Source organism: Podarcis pityusensis (assembly GCF_964106645.2).
Source record: "Podarcis pityusensis genome assembly, chromosome: 5".
NCBI lineage: Eukaryota > Metazoa > Chordata > Lepidosauria > Squamata > Lacertidae > Podarcis > Podarcis pityusensis.
In genome coordinates this window covers 12,041,977-12,066,440 of record NC_138032.1, presented here as the reverse complement: position 1 = coordinate 12,066,440, position 24,464 = coordinate 12,041,977, and the positions used below count along the sequence as shown (strand labels likewise).

Genomic DNA, 24,464 nt, shown 5'->3' with positions numbered 1-24,464 from the left:
GATGCCCAGTTCACCTTCTGCCTCTAGGCAGCAGTGTGAAATGGGGAGGGGCAAAGGAACAGAACCAGTGAATGGGTGACATTAGTGATAGCAGTGAAAGCGAGTGAGGTAGAACTTCTGCAGAACCCTTATCAGTAAGGCCAGTGTCATGTACGCAAGAGTGTGGCCTGACGTCGAAATGGGTAAGAACCAGGTTAGGAGGGCCCTAACGCTGCCCGCTAGAGTGAAAAACTGAAGAAATGGGTTTCTGTGCAGGCAGTTTGAAACGGGACCCAAAACCCCCCTTTTCTTCTTTCTCCAAAGGAGCATTTCTAAAATGCATTAACTTGAGCTGTTGAGCAAATGCATAACAAGAACACAGCTGTATAAACAAAGCTCTCTCCTTTATCAGTCACGGCAATGGATGACCTTGGCTGTTCCAGTGGAGTAGGGATGACATGTCTGGGTCTTATCTTACCACACTCTGACGCACAGACCTAGTCCGGGAACAGCGCCAGAGTGTGTTCTTGGAGTTGGTGACCTCTTGCTCCAAGATAAGAGTATAGGAACAGGAATACCCTTTTATGGTCAGAAGTACAGGAAGGAAAACCCTTTTATGGTTAAGAGTACCGGAGCAGGAACATCTGTGATGTCAACCTGCGTGTACAAGCTGACGTGGCTGGATTCCTGGGGAAGGGGGGAGAGGGTGTCTGGAGGATATATATACTGCATGAAATCTCTCATTTCTTTGGACTTGCTGTGGACTGACCACGCAAGTGCCTTTCTGCTGCTCCAGAGAGCAGAAATAAAGAACTCTTTCTCTGAACCAACCCTCGGTGTCATTTGACTTCCTTCCTCCCGTCCGGGAGCAATGCAGACCCCACCAATCGGTAAAGTCTAAGAAAGCTACAAAACAACTCCAAATAAGATGCATGTACAGCAATAACAACAACAACAACAACCCCTTTAAGTGTTTTTAAGAATTGTGGTAGGATGAAGAGATGGAGAAATGGCAGCAGGTGGCTGGCTAGAGCAGGGGTTGGCAACCTAAGGCCCATGGGCCACAAGTGGGGGTCGTTTAACTGGTCCATGGACCCCCATCGCCTGCTCGGTCGGCTCCCGTGCGCCATGCTAAACCGGCGCAGAGCAGAGCGGGGACTGCCTTCCGTGATGCTGGCCGGCTTCCCATTGGCTGCAGGAAGCTCCTGCGACCAATGGGAAGCTGTGCACGCCTCCTCCGCGCTGGAAGGAGAGCCAGAAATAGCGTTTGTGCATGTGTGTGCACTCCAGCCCACCACGGCATCTGCAGGACCGTGAACCGGCTCAAGCCACAAAAACTTTGCCGACCCCTGGGCTAGAGGATAAACAGCCAAGATGATGTATTTTTCCTATAGACAGTGTGCGTTAATATAACACTCTCACAGACTCTTTTGGTCTCTGTTCTGTGATGCATTCAGTGGCATAGCTAGCCGCTCGGGTTCCTGGTGCAGGGGCGTGTCCTGCAGCCAGGGGCAGGGTGATCCGCGTCCATGGGGGCAGGGCGAGCTGCCCATGGGGTCGGGGCAATCCACCCATGGGGTCGGGGTGAGCCTCTCCAACGCTTGGAGCCTCTCCGCCGCCTCCCACTCAGCTGTAGGGCAGCTGAGGGAGAGGCAGTAGGCAGACGTAAGTCCCACGCTGCCGTTTCAGGCAGCATGGAACCTGCAGGCGCTTAAGCCACCACGTCACTCCTAAAAAGTTTTGTGAGCCTGTGGCATTCGTACAGAGCCCCTGGTCATCTCACAGACTATTGACCCGTACACCACTAATCCACTGCCACCAACCAGGTCCTCCCTGGTAAGTCACTTAGTCTCAGTCAGGTTCTTAAGTTAACAAAGAAGAGTGTAGTTTATTGCAGACACAAATAAACTTAAACTGCATTCAAAACGTTGTTACTCTTTACCGTCTTAGTCTTATTTTTATCCTGTCTCTAACTCTTCTACCTCCCCTCACACAAGAACCAACTGCACTGTCTCTCTAATTCTGTCTGCCAACTGCTTTCCCAACTGCCTTTTCCCAACCAACCAACCAACTAACCAAAACCAACCTCGGGCTAAGCCCTTTTATAAACAGGTAGGCTCCGCCTCTGGCTTTTCTATTGGTCTACCTATTAACTCTTTATCTTCCCCTGTACAGACATTTTCAAATGAATGGGCAAACACCACAGAGCCCATTTTTGAAAAACTTATTTTGTCACACACCCCCAGTGATGACATCTGGGGCGCACCCCACACCCCACACCCCCTTCCTCTGCCACTGAATGCATTATTAAATAGACATCTGACTAATTGGGAATATGGTTTGAGCGTCCACAATGAATCCCCAAAGAGAATTTGCTCCAACAGGAGGGAAGCGCTGGAGTTCTAATGGAAATGGAGAAAAAACTCTGTCTGCTTTCTCTACACCATGCATCATTTTATAAGCCTCTAGAGTTACTGTTAAGTTGTGGGTGAACATATCAGACGACACAGTGATTCTTCAAACAGCTCTTGTTTATTCAGAAGCCAGAACAGAACTGAACTGAAGAGCTCAGTCAGCCTGCTTATATAGAGCTCCAGAACAACGTAACTGTAGCAACTTTCTAAAACTATCCAATCACTGAACGTCACTTTCGATCCTTCATTTGCATACAAACTATCCAATCACTGAACGTCACTTTCGAGCCTTCATTTGCATAACTATCTACAATATCCCCCTGCTGGCCCAGGGTGAGAACTTCAGTACATAACAGTTACCTATCCTTCTTTTCTTTTCTTTTTTACCCTGGGGTAAAAATCCCCAAGGAGTTCGGCTCAACCTTCCTCAAATTGGTTGTCCTCCAGGTGTCATTGGAGTATAATTCCTGTGAGCCCCAGCCAGCAAGGCCAGTGGCCAGAGTTAATGGGGAGCTATAGCCCAGGAGACTGCCTAGGAGGTCCCATTTAAGAGTGGTGGATGGTGGCTTAATTTTTCATGACTCATCTCAGTTCTTCTAGAGAGGCAAGCTTCTGTGCTCCACCCCACAGTTTGGGAATCATTGTAGTAGAACGACTGTGAATGCGTAAAGACTGTAAGAGCAGGAGAGTACATGTGAACGATACATCAATATTCAAGCTTTGCCTTTCCAGGAGTTCCCCACCCCCCACCCCTCTCTTTCTGATACGTCAATCTCAAATGAAAAGATTGCCCAGATACAAAGAAATCAAGGAGAAATGGGACAATTGGGAGACATTAAAGCGAGTCATTTTCCCCTTCATTTTCACTTCATTTTTTTTTGCAACCCTTCAAAAGAAGTGAAAGACGTGACCTCACTGTGTTCATTTCCTTAGACAATGATTTTCCATTCAGATGGAGAGAATCTAGTATTTCTATTAAGCCTAAACAAAGTGCTAATATAATTCTTCAAGCAGTATATAAAAAATTCATTATCCCTTTGAAGGCCAAACAAGTTGGAGCGCCAGCAGAATAATGCACTGGAGCTTACTTATGATCAGCATCTCTCCTGAATTGTGTGTGCTTCGTGCACAGATGGTATTTATTGACAACAAAACTTAAGAAAATGCCTGGCTGGTATTCAGTGTTTATTAAAGTGGACCCTGGAGGCATAAAAGCAGAGATCGCTGTCCTTTATAGGAGAGAAAATGCCTTATTGCATACATCACTTAACATTAATTTTGTAAATCTGTTTCCTCAGATGCTGGGTCCCCAGAACGATTAGGATATATATTTTCATAATACAAGGAATACCACGTCAGGTTTCACTGCAATGTGATGGAACCCCTACTGTGCATGAAATGAAGGATCCCAAAGTCTATAGTAGTTTTCGGCAGTCGTATTCAGATGGCAAAATGAAATTAATCATCTCTGAAGGGGGGTGGCCTACAGCGGTTTCTCCGCTGTTGAAAACCGTAGCGTTTGCTACGTGGTCTAAAATGCATGTGCGACCCCTACATATTTTATGAGGGGTACTGGCATTCATTTATTTATTTAAAAAATCATATCCTCCTCTTCATCACAGGTGATCTCAAGGCAAGTGGCGTTAAAATAAAAATAATATGAACGCATAAAATATAAATAAATCACTTAAAAAACAAAACAGTCTCACGCCTAAATCATATAAGGGGTGTTCACAGATACTTCAGTCGTGCATTTGTACAGGTATTCTGAGGTAAAATCCATGTAATAGGGGGCACAATGGCTGAGCTGTATAAATCAATTAACTCTACTACATTTATAAAGACAATTTATACACATCTACATCACTCATTTGGAGGAAGGTCTCGGTTTTCAACTGGCACCAAAAGCTGAACAAAGTTGGCACCAGGCACACCTTATGCAGGATAGTGCTCCATGATTGAGGTGCCACCACAGAGAAGGCCCTGTCTGAAGCCAAAGCGCATCAGGCTTTGCTCAGTACCGAAACAACAAGGGCCTCTCAGGTACATCTTAAATTCCAAGCATGGAAATGTTCAAAATGTATTTAAAAAGCAGGTGGGAGACCCATGGCCGTAGGTGCCAAATCCCTGGGGCCCTGGGTGCCCGAGCACCCAAAAAATTCCCCATGAAAGGGCCAGGCACACACAAATTTCAGTGCCAGGGCCATGCACACTACTTGTGGCCCAGGACTATCAGTGTAGCCCTCAGCCCTATAGAGGAATAGAGAGAATGAATGGAAGAGAGTTAATTGATGGTGGATGGATGAAGGGGAGAGGGGAAGAAAAGCAGGAAGGAAGAAGTTCTACAGATTCCCACATCATTTTGTGATTTTTTTAAAAAATATAGATATTTTTTTTCAAAGTAATTGCATTTGTTAGAATGCACTTTTGCATGCTGTTCTCACTAACGTGCATTTTTATATACAATACTTGGATGGAGAACTGCATTGCAAAATTCGGGTCAGGGGTATTTTGCATTGCAAAATCCGGGCACTGAAGTCAGGGGTAGGGCCCCACTCATTAGTCAACATAAAGTTGCCCTGCACACAACTAATGTTGAAACAGGGTTCACGTTTCAGGGCATAGTGCTCTTCCTCTTTGATAGACCAGGGCTAGGCATGGCAATTACCATGTAATTTTTGACTAGGCCTTCAAAAGAGGCATAAAACAGAAGAGCCAGTTAGTTGACTCTCCTATTCAGAAAACACATAGCATTTTGTTGGTGTTATTTCATTTAACAAAAAGTAACCTTTATTGTTCATAAATGCAGGTTTAAAAGCTAAGCACAGAGCTCTAGAACAGAGGTTGACCTAGAGAAACCACTGAGCATTGCTTTTTATAGTGTTGTATCAGTGCAATTTATTTACTGTGAAATGCCCATCTTATTGAATATTTTTTCTGAGCTATTCATACAATGAAATGCAAGGCATCTTAATGAAAAAGCAGGATGCAATTGTCTCTATAAGGCAAAATGTTTCTTATAGGGACGATGTCAGTATGAAGGCAATAGTTATTTCATGGATAAATGGAATTTATGGGTTCATATAATGGTCAAGAGAATTGTCCAATAACCTATTCTTACATTGTCCTACCCCTTCAATTTACTACCATTGCTATCGTTCTTCTTTCTGCAAGGCATGCCGGAGATGTTGTTGACTTGGAGATTTCTTAACCTCCCTCTTCCAAAGTTCAACATTTATGTATTTAAGGGGAAAGATCAGCAATGTCTTGCAATGGAGAGTTACTTCACCATTACTGTTCCAAGTATGTGTTAACAACCACCACTGAGATACTATCTAATATGGTATCCCTGGCACAATTCTGCCACATACTCTATCATACTTAGCAGCTCTCACCACATGATGATCAACCACCATGTGCAACTAACGGGTTGTTTTATCAGTAGCATCCATGAGGGATAGGGGTTGCCACTCTGGCACCTGCGGAAATCATGCTGCCTTTCAGGACTTCCTACGGCACCCACAAAAGTAAATATCCCCTCAAAAATCCACAGCATATAAAAGACTGTTTGCTCTTTCTGATCTGTTCCACCCAGTCCCTTATTTCACTGGATTCCAAGACTGAACAAATGAAAAGTTCAAAGAGAGAAGAAGAAGAAGAAGAAGAAGAAGAAGAAGAAGAAGAAGAAGAAGAAGTTGTTATTATTTATATCCCGTCCATCTGGCTGGGTTTTCGCCACTCTGGGCGGCTTTCAACAGAACATTAAAAACAGAATAAAACTTCAAACATTAAAAACTTCCCTAAACAGGGCTGCCTTCAGATGTCTTCTAAAAGTTAGATAGTTGTTTATTTCCTTGACATCTGATGGGAGGACGTTCCACAGGGTGGGTGCCACTACCGAGAAGGCCCTCTGCCTCATTCCCTGCAACCTCATGTCTCGCAGCGAGGGAACAGCCAGAAGGCCCTCGGAGCTGGACCTCAGTGTCCGGGCTGAACAATGGGGGTGGAGACACTCCTTTGGGTTTTACTGTGATGTAAGTGCCTTTTTCTGTTCTTTCAGATTTGGCAAACATTTTTTATTATGCCATGCCCCCTCCCAGTCATTTATGTCACATTTCCATGGCAGCCATTTTATGTTATGCCACATCCTCCACGGCAGCCATTTTGTGACAGGTGGCCATGGCACTTCCTCAAAATTCCAAATGTGCTCCCTGGCCAATAAATGTTGGTGACCCCTGCTGTAGCAAATAATACATCTGCTGGTATTCCAAAGATAGGGTAAAGGAAGAGAGTATGGGCTAACACAGTGGGCTAACACAGGGATTTTGTGAATATCCACTCAACAAATGTACATCAATTTTATGCCTACATATAATGGTCATTGATCTAGCATTATAGTTTGCTGAGGGCGTTCAGGATTTCCTTTAAGAGAACCCTGTATGTCAGTACAATGCCTCAGCTCCCAGAGTTCCCCAGAGGGAAAGAATAACCATTAAATCATTTTAAGCCTCCAGTGTTAAAGCTTGCCCTTTGTAAAATAAATGGGTTTGAGGAGGGATTTAATGCAGGTCAGAGAGATGGTTTGATGGATAGACCTATAGGCATTGAGCTGGCTAGCCAGAAAGCCACCTTAAGTCTAATCTCCTGCTGCAAGAGTGAACCATTTACACATCTGGATGTGTACCACAAATCAGCCTACAGACTCCTGACCGCAATATGTGGCCAAAACATGCCTTGCTAAATTGAGTCCAAATCCTCAGGTGAACTTCTTACTGCAGTCTCAGCCATGCAATGAAGCCCTAGCGAGTGCTTTTTGAAAGAGATGCAACTTCCAAAGGGCATATATTGAGCATCACAAATACACATTTGGAACTCTGCAGCAGGAAAATTCGGAGCTAAAAAGGACTAGTACACACACACACACACACACACACACACACACACACCATGTCACTCAAAATCTCCCCTCTGGAAGTCACTTTCTTTACAAAAAGCAACCATCAGAACGTTGCAACACATATTTGCATTTATTAATGTGCCACATGGCCCTCATCTATCTGAAGTGCCGATCAGAAAGAGAAAACGAGTGTGGGATCCAGATATAGGGATTTTCACGGTTCCACCACACACAGCCTTACCAGCACAGACACTCAGCGAGAAGCTATCAACAGCTACCCAGTGCTACACATTCCTTTTATTCCTTGATGTAAGAATTTTCTCAATGGCAGCACAATTTAATCTCCTCGGATCCATGTCACCAGTTGCAGTCTTGTTACAACTCCACAGTCTCAGCTGCCAATAAAATGAAAATCCAGAGCTATAAGACTCAGTAGTAATCACAAGTGGAATCAAAAAAGCAAATGACCACATTCACCATTCAGAGCTCTCCTACTTTGTGGGGTGTGTGTATCTTCCTATATAAATTAAAATGTAAGGCTGTTGTCATGCTGTAGTTCATGCACCTGCTGATTGGCAAAGGGGTGGAGGGAGTTGACACCCCTAGTGTATGTATATGAAATATGTGTGTATATTCCTTCTGATCCTTTTTTTTAAAATTTCCTTTATTGTCAATGTACAACCTGTGTACAATGAAATTAACAGAGTCCCCTCCCCACAAACACTCAGTCTCATTGCACTCTGTGTGCTTGTCGCACAACACACCAACCCCAAAAGTCAGTTGCACTATATTATTTTCCATTCAGCAGCCTAACAACCCACAGATAGAAACTGTTTTTTAGCCTGGTGGTACGACTGATTATACTTCTATATCTCCTGCCCGAGGGTAGAAGATTAAAGAGGTGCTGACCGGGGTGTGAATCGTCCCTGAGAATTTTTCTCACTCTCCTAAGGCATTGATCCCTTGCGATGTCATCCAGCGGACTCAAGGGACAGCCCATGATATCTTGTGCTGTGTTCACCACCCTCTGTAAAGACTCTCTGTCTGTGGCTGTCAAGCCAACGTACCACACTGTGATACAATATGAGAGGACACTTTCTATTGTGGACTGGTAGAAGGAGGTCATCAAATTTTGTTTAACATTGTTCTTTCGCAAGACCCTAGGAAAATGGATTCTCTGTTGGGCCTTCCTAACCACCCGAGTTATATTGTTTTTCCAAGTGAGGTCTTCACTAAGGTAAACTCCCTGCAATTTAAAGAAAGAGACTCTCTCCATGCACTCCCCCCCCCCCCGGATATATAACGGGGCTAGTTCCCCTCTCTTCCTCCGAAAGTTCAACACCATCTCCTTTGTCTTGCTAATATTTAGTTGCAAGTTATTCTCTAAGCACCATGTAGATACTTTTTGAACCTCCCCCCTGTACACTGATTCATCTCCACCTGTAATTAGACCCATTATGGTAGTATCATCTGCAAACTTAATAATTACAGTGGATGGATCAGATGAAATACAGTCATAGTGAGGTAGATGTAATAGACCCAATTTAGATATATTCTATCCATTGGTTTCCAGTCATTGCAGGCTATACTGGTCAAAATCCATTATTGTAAGGCCCTCCTGACAACCTTTCTACTGTGTAAAGTTCATTGATGATGATTTGTGATCATGGTAGTATCAGGAAAGTTACATATGATTCCACTTTCAATACTGTTTACATCTGCAAATGTTTCAGGATGGACATACAGTACTGCTTTGTTTCTAGTCAGTGTATGTATCATAACTTCCAGGTGAGACTTCCTGTAACTTTTTATGTCACAAGTGTTCAAGGGGTTGTTGTTTTCTGTCCCACATTTGTTGTGTTATAGTAGAAGATAGCCCCTTCAGATGACATTATTGGATATTGATGTGTAGACAGTATAAATCTATCACTAATGCACTGCTGTTGTGTCAATACACACAATATTGTGTCAATATTGCACAACACACACACACACAAACCACCACTCTTGCAGGCTCCCAGCACTGATTCTGGTGCAATTCTTTTCTCCCACACCCCACACAGAATGGGCAGAGGCAAATCTGAGGCATAGACAGGCTACCTTCGAGAGATTTCACCACTTCTGTAGGGTTACCATGAACATGCGATCTCTGTGATCTTTTCCCCCAAATAAACCACTTGCTCCTCTTAGTGAACAGAAATAAACTTCTCTAAAGTGACTGAGGAACGTTATTCCATTATTAAAAAGGAAGTAGAAAGGATTAGTGGACTGGTTTCCTGTTGGAAGTCCTATGTCTTCCTGAACACCCAACAGGTTTGATCTCTGAATTTATCACAGCAAAAAAGATGCTTCTCAAATTCTTCATAGGCTCTTAGTCAGAAGCTCAGCATCTGAGTTCTGAATTTACTGAATCTTCTTCATGTGCTACTCATGTGTAGTGGGAGATCATGGTCAAAAGGACTGTGGAATCTGATGTGTTCATCCAGCTTATCCCTTTGTATGGGCCTCTTGAAGATCTACTGAGTGAATTGTTTTTTTATATATAGCACTTTGTCCAATCTACCGCTGTTTTAAATGTCTCCAGTGAGAGGGGGGAAAACATTTTCTCACTACTTGCGGGGAAGGGAAAGTGTGTCAGCTTTAAACTAATAAATGTCTGGGTTTGAGCTGTGACATTTACAAGTCGCCTGTTCCTCTGTGCAGAGCACTCGGGCTGACGGCGTACATTTGAAATCCGTGTCTTAATTGTCATGCCATTCTCCCCGCAGATTTGTCGGGAAGCTTTCTGATGAGATGCCAGGCAGACAAGACCACCAGGACATAAAAGCAGCATGTCGATTTTGACAACGGGGGTAGGTGGGTGCGAGGGAAGGGGTGCAATACTAAGTCTCCTGAGCAGGGATGGTGACTCAGCATATAATGTCATTTCAAAAGGTCTTTCTGACATTTGCTTCCTTGAGGACTGGCTTTCTTATCATGCGTGTGTGAAAAAGGAAAACAACGGTGGAGAGTCCTTCCATTTAATAGGTTTGTGTATCACACCAGACAGTTTTGGGTGGCGTACACAAAAAGCAAAGAAATGACTCCAAATAGAAAAAGGGTAAGGCGAAGTGTAAGAATACAGTGGTACCTCGGGTTAAGTACTTAATTTGTTCCGGGGGTCCGTACTTAACCTGAAACTGTTCTTAACCTGAAGCACCACTTTGGCTAATGGGGCCTCCTGCTGCACCCACGCTGCCGGAGCCCGATTTCTGTTCTTATCCTGAAGCAAAGTTCTTAACGTGAAGCACTATTTCTAGATTAGCGGAGTGTGTAACCTGAAGCGTATGTAACCTGAAGCGTATGTAACCCGAGGTACCACTGTAATAGTTTTTCCACATTATGAAGGAGAAAAACATCCTCAAATAAGATAATATCTTGATGATAATAGTTTAAGAGCCAGGAACCTCTTTGCTCAGCTGGAGATCCAGTGGATCATAACTCCACTCATCCTAGCTGATTTAGCCTTAGGATAGTACCCATATTCATGGCTGCTCATTTTAGTTGGTCTGCTATGAGCAGGACTAATATCAGAGGCAGCTCATAGTAGCTATGATTTCCCTTTCCTTCCCTTTTAATTATTTCCTACATTTCCCTTTCAATCCAATTTGCAGATCTTATCTTTAAAACACTGAAAGGTGGGATAGGCATGGATTTGCACCACTAAGACTGAATAAGCAAAATGTTTATCATTAGAAACTTCTGTCTAATTCATCCTTTGCATAATTTAAATGTCACTTCTGATGCCAGATTTGTTGAGTGCATGTTGGGGCATACCAATTTTATTTAATCTCAAAACAGCTGTGGAAAGCAATCTGGCTTGATTATTTTTTATTTTTTATTATTATGAACCAACATCAGGTGCCTTAAAATGCAACTCTTTTGTTTGGGATAAGTTTTTAATTTACTTAACATAAGAGAGACTTCTGCACAAAAATAATCTGCAGTTTGAGCCATTGTACTTATCAGCTACATTTACATACAGAGATGGATTTCTGTTTTGGTCCTATAATATATTTGTGGGCAGATACAAGACATTGCGGTGTCTGAGCCAGAAAACCCAGATGGCACTCTCTACCCACCATGGTGGCAAAAAAACATCTTGATAAGCCAAAGCACGGATCATTTGTTTTTCCTTAATAGCACCAAAACATTTACACATGAGTAGGCTGATTAAATAAGAACATAAGAAGAGGCTGTTGAAGCAGGTCAATGGCCTTTCTAGTCCAGCATCCTGTTCTCACAGTGCCCAACCAGATACCAGCGAGTGGCAATCAGGACATGAGCAAAACTGCACTCTGCCCACCTCTAAATCCCAGTGACTGGTATTAAGAGAGGTATGAAGACAGTGTAGGTAGAACATAGCCATTGTCAAGGAGCTGACAAGCAAGCCAGGTCAACCACAGGGCAGGCACATACACGGGATGCATGAAACACAATTAACTCATTATTAACAGAAAATAACAACACAGTAGAGTCCTCTGTTCTGTCTCAAGCCAGCTGAGATGTTGCTGAAGCTGACTACTAGCTCCACACTTCCCCCTCTAGCCTTCCACTTTAAATCCCTCCCAAGCAGATGAACCATGCATCAAGTGGGTGAGCTCCTCCTCTGGCCATCGTAGGACTTTCCTCAAATGGAATGCTGGAGGGGGGAGGAGAGCCAGCAGACCTTGGGACTGTGCTGCTGCTGTGTAGAAGGAGCAATATCTGACTCCTCCTTGTCTGAGTCTGCACTCACTCTGTGACTCTCAGCTTCTAATCCTGTCCTAGAAGGCCCTCTTTCTCCTGATCTTCCTTGATCACTCAACCCCCCTGCTTCTAGCACCTCCCAACTCATCCCTTCTGCAGACTGGTCTTCAGTGTCCCACCACCAGGATCCAGGATCTAAGTTGTCATCTTCTGTGCCCTCCCTGGGGGGCTCCTGGGCAGGCACCTCCCACCACTCTTCCTCATCCAGCCAGTCCCTGACAGCCATCAAAGCTAGTAACCACTGATGGTCTTATCCTCAGTGATGCCTTATCCTTAAATAACTCAGGACCACAATGCCCCAAGGACCGCTTTTCCCCACGTGAGCCAACCCAGACCCTGCGATCATCACCTGAGGCCCTTCTTCATGTGCCTCTTCCACAAGAGGTCTGGAAGGAAGCAACATGAGAATGGGTTTGCCTGGTGCCTTGGTTACATCTGGCAAACAGCATCTGGCAAATGGCAACGCTAGTGATGGTGGGATGTTCAACCATAGTGTGATGTTGAATTCCACCTCTTCTGTTTATTTCCAGCTGTGGGGGGTCTTTCTGGGCACTTCAGCAAATACAGAGGCAGGGCTAGTGTTGCAGCACTATCCATTCAGGCCCCGTACAATCCCAGCTGGCTATGAACTTTCCAAGTACATTTGAGGCAACTAGAGCGGGAAAGAGAGACCCCAGATTGAATGACCTTATAGCGGTGTCAATAATTGGAGGGCAGTGACTCGGTCAGAGCTAGTCCATCTGGCATGGAACTAGAGGCCTAGCCTGGAACAACATGTCAGCGCTATTACAGATCGGTAAGTAATGGCAGGTTTATTGGCCTTGTAAGCGAGCAAACCCCATTGCCATGGCAACCAGAAAGAATAGGTATGAAACAGGCCAGCAGCAAGAAAGAGGGGAGTGGAGCTAAGGCAGAATTTAACGTATTTATGAAAACACATTGCAGCTTGCTTTTCCATCCCATCAGCAGAACCTTCAAATCAACCAGCAATCACAAGCATAAGATTAAATCTGAGCTGAAAAAAGTCAACAAAAATTAATTGAGGCTGGAAAAGTGTGAAATGGACCCCCATGCCCACCCCAAAACAGGGGAAATTCATTTTCTTAAATTTTCAGGGTGGGATTGCTTCTTGCCTAACCTCATTTTATGAGATAGACAAAGGGTTTACTTTTTTTCCATTGCTTTCTTAAGATTCTCATGCCTCAACTTAAGGCTGACCATACCTCCTGGAATGCATTTGGAGCAAATGGCAATATCATGCCACATTGCATTGTGTCACTCCCAAGGCCTGAGGAAAGTGGCGAGAGGTTCTTTCCAATCAGAAATAGTAGGGAGGGAAAGGTGAAGTTTCATCAATGGCAAACAAAATGACCACCTCAAACGCCGAACCTTCTCCAACGCAACAATTTCCTTTTTGAGGTGAAGCAACCAGAACTGTGGCGTTTCCATGTGCTGCGCTGGCTCGCCAGATGCAGCTTGTCACGCTGGCCACGTGACCCGGAAGTGTCTGTGACCCGGACAGCGCTGGCCCCCGGCCTCTTAAGCGAGATGGGTGCGCAACCCCAGAGTCGGACACGACTGGCCCGTACAGGCAGGGGTACCTTTACCTTTACCTTTTTAATCAGAGCTGTAAGCAGATTCCAGATGTGCTTGCTCAATAGTTTTGTATAACGGCACTATGATATGGACATTTTTATCATCAGTTCCTTTCTTAATGACCCCAAGCTTGGCATTAGCCTGTTTCACTATGCTGACATCTTCACTGATCGATCCACTATGATCCCTAAGTCTTGTTCCTGCTCAGTCACAGCCTGTTGAGACCCCATGAGCATGTATGTAAAATTAAGATTTATTTTTTTGCCTTTGTTACAAATATGTGTATTGGATATACAGTGGACGCTTGGGTTGTGAACGTGATCCGTGTGGGATGCATGTTCACAACCCACAGCATTCGCAACCTGAAGTGTCTGTAACCCGAGGTATGACTGTATAGGACATGTATATAATGATATGGATATTATAGAAGTATTTAAAATCAAAGTTGCTGTCTATGCTTAGAGTCAGAAATGCTTGTCCAAAGCAGCGCAGGTGAGCAGCCAGAACCTTGCCCTCAGCAACGGGAGATTAATAACTGACCAGATAAGAGGAAAACAGATTGAATTGTAATAATAAGGGTTAGCACAAACAAGGAGAATTGCCAAAGACAAGTCTGGGAGGGAAGGGTAACGGAATGTGCAAGTCGAAAACCTGCTGGAAAGGAATGATTGAGGATGACACCTTGATAAGATAAATGGAGTTTCTAAGTGGAAAACGACTCCAACTATGGGATGTCCAATTGGAAGGCCAGGTAGGGTGTCCACGAGCTGTTCACACATTGCTGTAGGCAATAATGTTGCATAAATGATACAGGCACAAGGATTTCATGTATTTACCTGACAGAAAAAGAGCATATAAGAAGAGCTGGAGGGCATGTACCGTTGTCAGGCCATGCTTGTGGCAATAGCTTCATGGCTGACAAGGACGTGGGTGGCACTGTGGTCTAAACCACTGAGCCTCTGGGGTTTGCCAGTCAGAAGGTTGGTGGTTCGAATCCCTGTGACGGGGTGAGCTATCGTTGCTCTGCCCCAGCTCCTGCCAACCTAGCAGTTCGAAAGCACACCAGTGAAAGTAGATAAATAGGTACCGCTGCCGTGGGAAGGTAAACGGTGTTTCCGTGCACTCTGCTTTCCATCACGGTGTTCCGTGCACCAGAAGTGGTTCAGTCATGCTGGCCACATGGCCTGGAAAGCTGTCTGAGGGAAAACGCAGGCTCCCTCAGCCTGAAAGTGAGATGAGCGTTGCACCCCACAGTCTCCTTTGACTGGACTTAACCGTCCAGGGGTCCTTTACCTTCTTCTTCTTATTATTATTTTATTTCTTTTTTTTTAACCATGGCTGACCATTCAGCACTGTCTTAATGATTAATAAATCTCTGTTGAGCCTACCTTGTGTGCCTGACTCCACTTTTCTTAGAGGCTTTCAGCAGTCTACTCCAAGGAAGGAATCCTAGGAATTTTCCTAACAGCCTTAAAATGCATCACTTAACACTTGTTTACATTGCATTTGCCACTTTAGCATCCTGTTTTAATGCAGCTTTGTCTCTCTTTTCACTACTAGTATAGACACCACTTTCGTTTCCTACTTGAGCAGAAATTGTAGGAAAGGGGCAGCCCACAGTGCAATGTAGAGGCAGGGGCGAAGGAAGGTGTCGCTACGTACGATGCATGCACAGTACGTAGCGACGCTGCACATGAGCTGTACATAGCGGTTTGCCGGCGGTGCCGCTCCAGCGCAGTACGGATGGTGCTGGGATCCTCTGTTCGCAGCTGTAGCGGCGACGGAGGGATCCCGGCACCATTCGTACAGCGCTGGAGCGGCGGCGCCAGCAAACCGCTATACAGTGCATGTGTGGCGGTGCTACGTACAGCGCATGCGTGTGATGCCACACATGTGCTGCACTTAACGGTTGGCCGCTGGCGCTGGGATCCTCTGCTCGCAGCTGTAGCCGCGAACGGAGGATCCGTCACATGTGGCGGCGGTGGTGCGATGGCAGCTCACGCCGCTTTGAGCCCCCACAGGGTGACTTCTTGTCACCCCTGCGGACATGGCACCCAGGGCAAACTGCCCCCCACCCCGTTGCGACCCCACTGTGTAGAGGCCTTCTAGTTACTGACTGGCCTTAGCACAGCAGCTTTTGTCCACTACAGGGAAAAATTCATGAACAAATGCCGGCTGTAATCATTGTTGTTGCTCCCTGCAATAAAGCAATACAAGAACTAAGGGAAAAGCCATTGAATGCCAAGAGATAACACCAATACAATGTACATTTGCAGTTGCCTTCTGAAATATGCCTACCATTTTAATGCTCAGGAATAGGTTGTAGTTCTCTCCGAGGCAAAGCTATCGTCATTTATACCCTGCCTAAATCAAGGGCGGTCCAGCAACTATTTATGTTATATTCTCCGGTGGTTTATGCTGTATGTGCTACATCAGGGTTGCAATTTAAAATTCTGGGCTCATGCCAAAGGGGGAAGCAAGTTAAAAGCTTTGCTGTGAGCCCATGGGGTGTTCTCTAGATCTCAAGAAAGACCAACAAATCAGAGAGTGACCCCTTCCTCCATAGCTTTGCCCTTAATAAACAGGCAGATCAATTCAGCCCATTGAGCAAAATTTAGGGTGGATACACACCATCTCTTTAAGTGGTGGAGGAATCACGATCCTGCCTTTTCAGATGTTGAGCAGTTGCGTTTGACACTCCATCAATATTATAGCTTGCTCAATTTTATTTTTTTTAAGGGCTCAGGATAGTGACATATATGCATCTTTGCTTGTTGGTGCAATGACGCATGGAGTTGTATTACAGTTACATGATAATAATAATAATAATAATAATAATAATAATAATAATAATATCCTATTCTTGCACGCTGCACCTGATCATTTATGCCTCCCCTCATCCCAGACCTCCAGCTAGTTCTGGGAGGTGGGAGGGAGCTCACCTCTTGGACACAGTACTCATGACTCTCGACTCGAGGAAACCTGAAGGTTTTGTTTAAGAAATCAGGGCATGGTTATATAGTATAGGACACATGATTCATAAGACTGACCAAGCTCTAAGAAGTAGCTAAGCCATTGGCCCAACATCTGACCTACCCCTATAGCTCCACTTTTAAAGCGTGTGGCAGGACCATTCCGTTGCATGGTTCTCACCCCTAGTGAGATCATAGAGTTGGAAGGGACCCCAAGGGTCATCTAGTCCAACCCCCTGCAATTCAATAATCTCAACTAAAGCATCCATGACAGATGGCTGTGCTTGCAAGTGTGCAGTCCTATGGATGTGTGAGTGGCCAATTCTGTTTGCACCAGTGCAGACAAAGACATGTCCTTGAGACCTGAGTCCAACACTCTAACTCTCATTCCAGTTCCAGTTTGGCTGGCCCTACTGGTATTGGGTACCATGGAAACCTCACTCTCTGAGGGCAAAATGGAGACTGACTCAGACAGCTCCCCCTCCACTCCTGTGCAGTGTAGTGGGACCCTCTCCTAACACCCAACTTATTGTTCCTCTTCCTCTGACAGATCTTGCCATCTCCTTCCCATCATGCTTAGTGCCACAGCCAGAACCCTCCATCATCATCTAGGAGGAGAACATTTAATATCCCCAGGACTGCTGCATCACCACTTAGACAACAGCAGGCAGGAGATGGCTCAGCAGTGACCTAGTCATGGGCATCAGGAATGGGTGTGTGTGGACCTTACGGTGTGAAGAGGAGACAGAAGGAGGAGACAGACTGATGGAGCGAACTGGGCATTCTCTACCGGGCTGCTCAAGTCTGCCTCTCTGGTGGTGTCTTACCTTTGGACCATCAACGTAAAAATCTCTCCTCTATGGTGATCCTGGAGGCAAAGACACTTTGTCACCAGGTGGACCAGCTGTCATTTTCTGTATTTCTGTTCCCTGAGGTCTGCGATATATCAGATTTTCCTGTATTTTGTGTCTCTAAGCCTTGATTGACTAACACATGTATAAAATCCTCCCCAAATTAACTCTGGCTCACCAGATCTTGTTGGACTCCATCGCCCCCATGCAGCAGGAGAGTGATGATGGGAGTGTTCGTCTTGCAATATCTTGAGGGTCACAGGTTTCCCTCCCCTGATGTAGCACCAGGGCATAATGGGAAATGTTAAATGGAGGTTTGTAGTTAGTTCCCTACCATCTGGAGTCAGGTCAAAGCATCAGCCTAGTAGCTGCCTGGGCTGATGAAAGCTACTATATATGTCTGATGAACTGGGGTCAGTTTGGTGGGTCTACACCTAGTACAGAGCAGCCCTGAAAAAACTAGCTGCCTGTAACAATGTCTTCTCATGCTCCAAGAACATGATGGAAGACGAAGACCAGAAAAGAAGGTCAGGTGCAAATAAATAAACAAACACTCCCCCAAATACTAAATAATACTATTGTGGAAGGAACATCACACTCATTCCAGCACTCCTGGCCCCAAAACGAAAAGCTGCTAATTAAAATGCTTAGAAAGTTTAAACAGCTTTTATTCACTTATTGATCATTCATATTCATTGTTACCTCCCTGCTCACAAGCAGGGGTAGAAATATCAATATCCCCCACACATGCACCTCTTTTTGTGCGTACGAGGTGGTAATAAATTCACTTGCTAAGTAATGCATTCAAATTAATACAAAATAAATCAGCGCCTTCACTATAAACACAGCCTTTCTCCCTTTGCAAGCTCGAGGAATGGGAAAAGAGAAGGCACAATATATTATGCGGGGCTTTATTAGCGAGGTAATTCATTTCTATAGCACTCTTCAATGGACAGGGATTTGGTTTATACTTCTTTTCCTTTACTATAACAATAATCTCGTGAGGCAAGGTGAGAGGAAGAGACAGTGGGCCGGTTCCCATGATGATCTAAGTCAATGACAGGCTTAGTGTGACGACACAAGGGTGCATGGTTAAACTATGGCATTCATCCGCGCAAGAGGTGGGGTTAGCCACCAACTTGGGTGACTTTGAAAGAGGACTGGGCAAATTCACAGAGGATGAGGCTAAAAATGGCTACCAGTCATTGTACAGAGGTGGTTTTAGGGTAGTGTAACCGGTTCGGTTGCACTGCGCTGCAGGGGTTGCCACAACAATGCTGTAGAACAGAGCATGAAAGGCAGGGGGCACTGAATTTTAGCGTTGCACCGCTTCAATTTGAGAGCCCAAAGCCTGCCTCTAAGTTGTGACTATACGCAGCCTCCATTTTTGGTACCAGTGTGTCCCTGAACACTGGCTGCTGGGAACTGAAAACAGGGAGAGTGCTGTTACATGGGTACAGTGGTACCTCGGGTTAAGTACTTAATTCGTTCCGGAGGTCCGTTCTTAACCTGAAACTGTTCTTAACCTGAAGCACCACTTTAGCTAATGGGACCTCCTGCTGCCGCCTCACCACCGGAGCACAATTTCTGTTCTCATCCTGAAGCAAAGTTCTTAACCCGAGGTACTATTTCTGGGTTAGCGGAGTCTGTAACCTGAAGCATTTGTAACCTGAAGCGTATGTAACCCGAGGTACCACTGTATCTGGTTGGGCACTGTGAGAACTAGTCTTGGCAGAGCAGAAGTTGCCAATCATTCACACACACACACACACACACACACCAGTCAGATATTAGCACTGTTTGCGTGGGAGCCATATGGCCACCATGTTGTATTTCTCAAAATGCACTACCCAGCGTAGACATGGGGGGCTAGCAAGTGATCTCGTTGCCTCAAGTCGTTGTTTCAAACCACTCACAGGTCAGCCTGACATAAGCTGAGGAGCCGACCCTTTAAAAAATACCCTTTATTGAACAGTAATATCTCACGGAAATCAGAACTGAAACCACCAAGGCTTTTGCCTACAGGGGGAAAGGGGAGTGTAAACTGCAAATAGAAAGTGAGATGCTTATTAAGAAATCAACTCAATCTATTTGCCTTTTATAACAAGCACAGCAGCCTTCCAGGCTCAGAGATTATTCTTTGAAATACGTTTTAGAGTGTGTGAAGGGTATATATTTGCAAATAACCTCATATAAATCCACATACTTGCAGCTCGTTCTCAGCATAATTTAATCTTTTTTACCAAAACAACCAAATAAATATTTTTAAAAAGGAACAGCCAGCTATTAACAACCAAGTCGATACTAACCTAATTTTCCAAAACTCATTTTGAAGAGCAGTTTTCAGGAAACTTACTGGTAGCTCTAACTCTCAGCAAACTCCGGTATAAATGCAATTTTCTTTATTTAAGGGCTGTAATTGGGGGGGGGGGGGTTCCTCCTTCATGGTCTTGGTTTTTCATTTCCATTTGACTGGAGTAAAATATTACAGTTTGTGGCTCATGCTTTGTTCTTTTTTAGGCTAAAATCTCCCCCTTTTAAAAAAGCGGATCGATATATTTTGCAGAGTTGTTAGCCACCTTGTAATAACTAGAAATATAAACAAGACTTATCCCCTTTTGTTACGAAGAGGAAAATAAGCATGGAGCATAAATCTAATCTGATTGCCTGCCTAGCAGATGGAGGAGGAAGCATGGCCAGTTTCCTGCGAAGGCAACTGTTTAATCACATCAGCTTGGACTTGGCTAACATTTATATTTGAACACTCTTTTGCTTTAATTATTTGGAATGCTTAAAAAGCTTCTTCTGTATTCCTCGAAGACAAGCAATTAAAAACTGAATATTTCTAATAGCTTGGCCTATGGTCTATTGCTCTAGGTGTAAAAGATCTGGAATCAGACTTAAGGTGAGACTGAGCCAAAAACAGGGGGAGCATCATGGGAAGATTTTCATCAACATTTCATCAGCATCAGTCGTTTTCTTCAAGTGATTTTTTTTTTCAGGGACTGCTGCTGAGGCTACAGGGTTTCCAACTTGATTGCCTTCGCTCTGAGGAAGGTTTCTTTGCCCTCCGAAATGTCATCACCTTTTAAAACCCTTTGCTCCTTTCCAATTTCTGGCTATGGATACTCTTGCTGCCATTAAGAAGTAGCCAATTAAATGTATAATGTAAAATGGTATAATGTAATTTGAGAGAGAGCACTTTGTGGGGGGGGACAATGAACTTTCAAGACTTTCACAGTGGCCATTTGTCCAGCACACAAAGACCCCATCCCCAATTATAGGGCTGTGTTAATGCCTTCTTTATAATTGACATTAGCAATTTTGGGGATCTCTCCACTCCAGTGTCATCGTTGTTGTTGTTGTTTAGATCTGAACCTTCAGGTCGAATGCTAGATGGATGAGGGAGGATGAATTTTTCTTTTGTCAACATGCAATTCAAAGTACTTTTTTTGTAGCTGTAAAAGTATATCTCTCTCCCTCTGAAATGTCACGTTCTCCATGTGATCCCTAATTGGCTGGGGTCACACTAAGACATAAGGAAAGAAGTGATAACCAGGGAAATGGTGCAAACGAAGCGGAAGATTGGAAAGTGGGGGGGGGGGATTGGAAGCTTCTAATATTGAGCCGTAGCGCTTGGTAGAGTAATATTGGCAGCGCTGGCTTGCTTACCTGGCTCCCCAATGCTGAGAGTCCCTGCTGGTTACTAAGAAGGAGAAGGGAGAAGTGGTGGGGAGCTCAGCACAGTGTGGTTGCGGTGCTTGGAGAGTTGGACCCACTCCTCTGCCACGTCCCAGCACCTCCCTCCTTCTCCTCTCAGCAACTCTCAAGTGTTGGGGAGTCAAGCTAGCAACTGTTAAAACTCCGAAGCCTGTGAGCACTTTCTGAAGTCCTTTGCATGCTACTAGGACCATTCTCTTCACCTTTGAACTTCTTCAGTGCTGCCCAACTTAGAAGAGTAGTGCAGCTTTTCCTAGGCAACAATCGAGGCTGCTCAGTCAGGACGACGATCAGGAACAAAGTTGACGACTAGCAACTTGATTTTGTGGTTTATTATATACGGCAGTGGGACACAGGTGGCGCTGTGGGTTGAACCACAGAGCCTAGGACTTGCTGATCGACTTGTGGTTCGAATCTCTGCGACGGGGTGAGCTCCTGTTGCTCGGTTCCTGCTCCTGCCAACCTAGCAGTTCGAAAGCACGTCAAAGTGCAAGTAGATAAATAGGTACCGCTCCGGCGGGAAGGTAAACGGTGTTTCCGTGCGCTGCTCTGGTTCGCCAGAAGTGCCTTAGTCATGCTGGCCACATGACCCGGAAGCTGTATGCTGGCTCCGTCAGCCAATAAAGCGAGATAAAGCAATAAAGCGAGATGAAGCGAGCCAATAAAGCAACCCCAGAGTCGGCGACAAGTGGACCTAATGGTCAGGGGTCCCTTTACCTTTACTATATATGGCAGTAAACTCACAAGCTATATACAAGTTACTATACACAGACATGAACTTCATCACTCTCCAAGCACTCCAGATTACTCCTTACTAGCCAAACAATGTCATAGGTCATGCTGCCTATATGAGAGATCTCAGGCAATCACCGAGCTGTTACCAGGTCCTCTTATCTCCAGGCAAATTTCTCCCGTGCTCTGTCTCCCTAGCCCAGGCATCCCCAACCGTGGCCCTCCAGATGTTTTGGGACTACAATTCCCATCATCCCTGACCACTGGTCCTGTTAGCTAGGGATGATGGGAGTTGTAGCCCCAAAACATCTGGATGGCCGAGTTTGGGAATGCCTGCCCTAGCTTGTAGTCAAAACACTAATTGCTCACTTGCCAAGCTACACGTAGGCTATGAACGCCAACAGACAGCTGCTACTGAGATTGGCATTCACATATATAGGATGGACTTCACCAATGGAGCCCCATCGGCAGAAGCTGTGTGCAAGGACTTCCGCTTGCACAATGGGGCTTTCTCCCCAATTCCTCCAGCCATGCCCCCAGGGTCCCATGAAATTAGCTCTGTGGAGAGGTCGGAAGAAACCGCCATCACCCCTGAACATTGCATGTGGGGGAGAGGAGAGAGGATATCTTCCATCTGGCAGAATCCTCCACCCAGTAACACAGCTTTTGAATCAAATTTGAAATGGCTGATCCTTCACTTGAGCTTTGATTTATGGGTCTGAATGTCAACATGGCACTATGGGTGCTTTTACACCCATGATGATATTTAACCCTGGTCTTAGTTTATACTTCAAGGATCAGAGGAAAGCTGGCAATCTGTCTGAATCGTCATTCATGCAAGCATATTCTCCAGGGAGGAAGCTGGATGATGCCCAATTTGCCTCTGCCATATTTCATCGGCAACCAGCTTCCCTTGTGATGCCGTAAGTCACAAGATGGCTCTGGTGTGGCTAATGCCAATTAGCGTTCGGAACAACATTATCAGCCCAGTTCAGGACATCGGGTGAGCTTGGCGAAATCCGGGCATTTTATCTGGGCTGTGAATTGGTCAGTTTCAGACTAACTATGCTGCAAGAAATGTATTTCCACAACACTGCATGCCTAAGGGTCATTGCAGGAGCAACCTATCTGGGTGCTTCAATTGTCTATAGCATTGCACTATGTGTCAGCTTTAGTTATCCCTACTCAGAACAGGCAGAATGCCCTGGGTTCGCTCAAGGGTTACTACATGAAGAGCTCAAATCTAACAAATACACCGTGGGACTGTAAGAAAACAACACAATGCATTTACCGGTGGGTTGGCAGGCTTTATCCACTCTGGAAGGGCTAAAATGCCTGCAAATGTTATCCAAAGTGTGGGGGGGTGGGGGGGTTAATAGGGGTCATTTTTAAATTTGCAGACTCAAAACCCTGAGCCAAAACAGGCACTATGATACCATGATAAACAGCCATGGCTCTCCCCAAAGAATCATGTAATTTGTTAAGAGTGCTGAGAATTGTTCGGAAAGCCCTATTCCCCCTCTTAGAGTTTCAATTCTCAGTATGGTTTAACAGTCAATCTCTGGGAATTGTAGCATGGTCGGGGGAATAGGGGTCTCTGAGCAACTCTCAGCATCTTTAATGCACCACAGCTCCCAGAATACTTTGGGGGAAGCCATGACTGTTTAACATAGTATCATAGTGTTTTAAATGTATGGTACGAAAATGGCCAAAGACTGGATTTTTTTTTTTTATTCACTGTGGAAGCCAGAAATACATATTTCAGTTGGACGGGCCAGATTGTGGCATTCCTGAAGGATGTTGTTGTCATTTAGTCGTGTCCGACTCTTCGTGACCCCCTGGACCAGAGCACGCCAGGCACTCCTGTCTTCCACTGCCTCCCGCAGTTTGGTCAGACTCATATTTGTAGCTTCGAGAACACTGTCCAACCATCTTGTCCTCTGTTGTCCCCTTCTCCTTGTGCCCTCCATCTTTCCCAGCATCAGGGTCTTTTCCAGTGTGGTGTAGTGGTTAAGAGCGGTAGTCTCGTAATCTGGGGAACCAGGTTCGTGTCTCCCCTCCTCCACATGCAGCTGCTGGGTGACCTTGGGCCAGTCACACTTCTCTGAAGTCTCTCAGCCCCACTCACCTCACAGAGTGTTTGTTGTGGGGGAGGAAGGGAAAGGAGATTGTTAGCCGCTTTGAGACTCCTGAAGGGGAGTGAAAGGCGGGATATCAAATCCAAACTCTTCTTCTTCTTCTCTTCCAGAGAGTCTTCTCTTCTCATGAAGTGGCCAAAGTATTGGAGCCTCAGCTTCAGGATCTGTCCTTCCAGTGAGCACTCAGGGCTGATTTCCTTAAGAATGGATAGGCTTGATCTTCTTGCAGTCCATGGGACTCTCAGGAGTCTCCTCCAGCACCATAATTCAAAAGCATCAATTCTTTGGCGATCAGCCTTCTTTATGGTCCAGCTCTCACTTCCATACATCACTACTGGGGAAACCATGGCTTTAACTATACGGACCTTTGTTGGCAA

The 24,464-nt window shown here is 45.1% G+C and overlaps 1 long non-coding RNA gene across 1 annotated transcript; it reads left to right on the top strand.

The window, feature by feature from the left end:
• Positions 1 to 920: 920 nt before the first annotated feature.
• On the top strand, positions 921 to 17,664 carry LOC308478530. The gene is made up of 3 exons (XR_013987107.1): positions 921 to 2,091; positions 10,059 to 10,142; positions 17,197 to 17,664. It is a non-coding gene; the product is annotated as an uncharacterized lncRNA (long non-coding RNA).
• Positions 17,665 to 24,464: the final 6,800 nt, after the last annotated feature.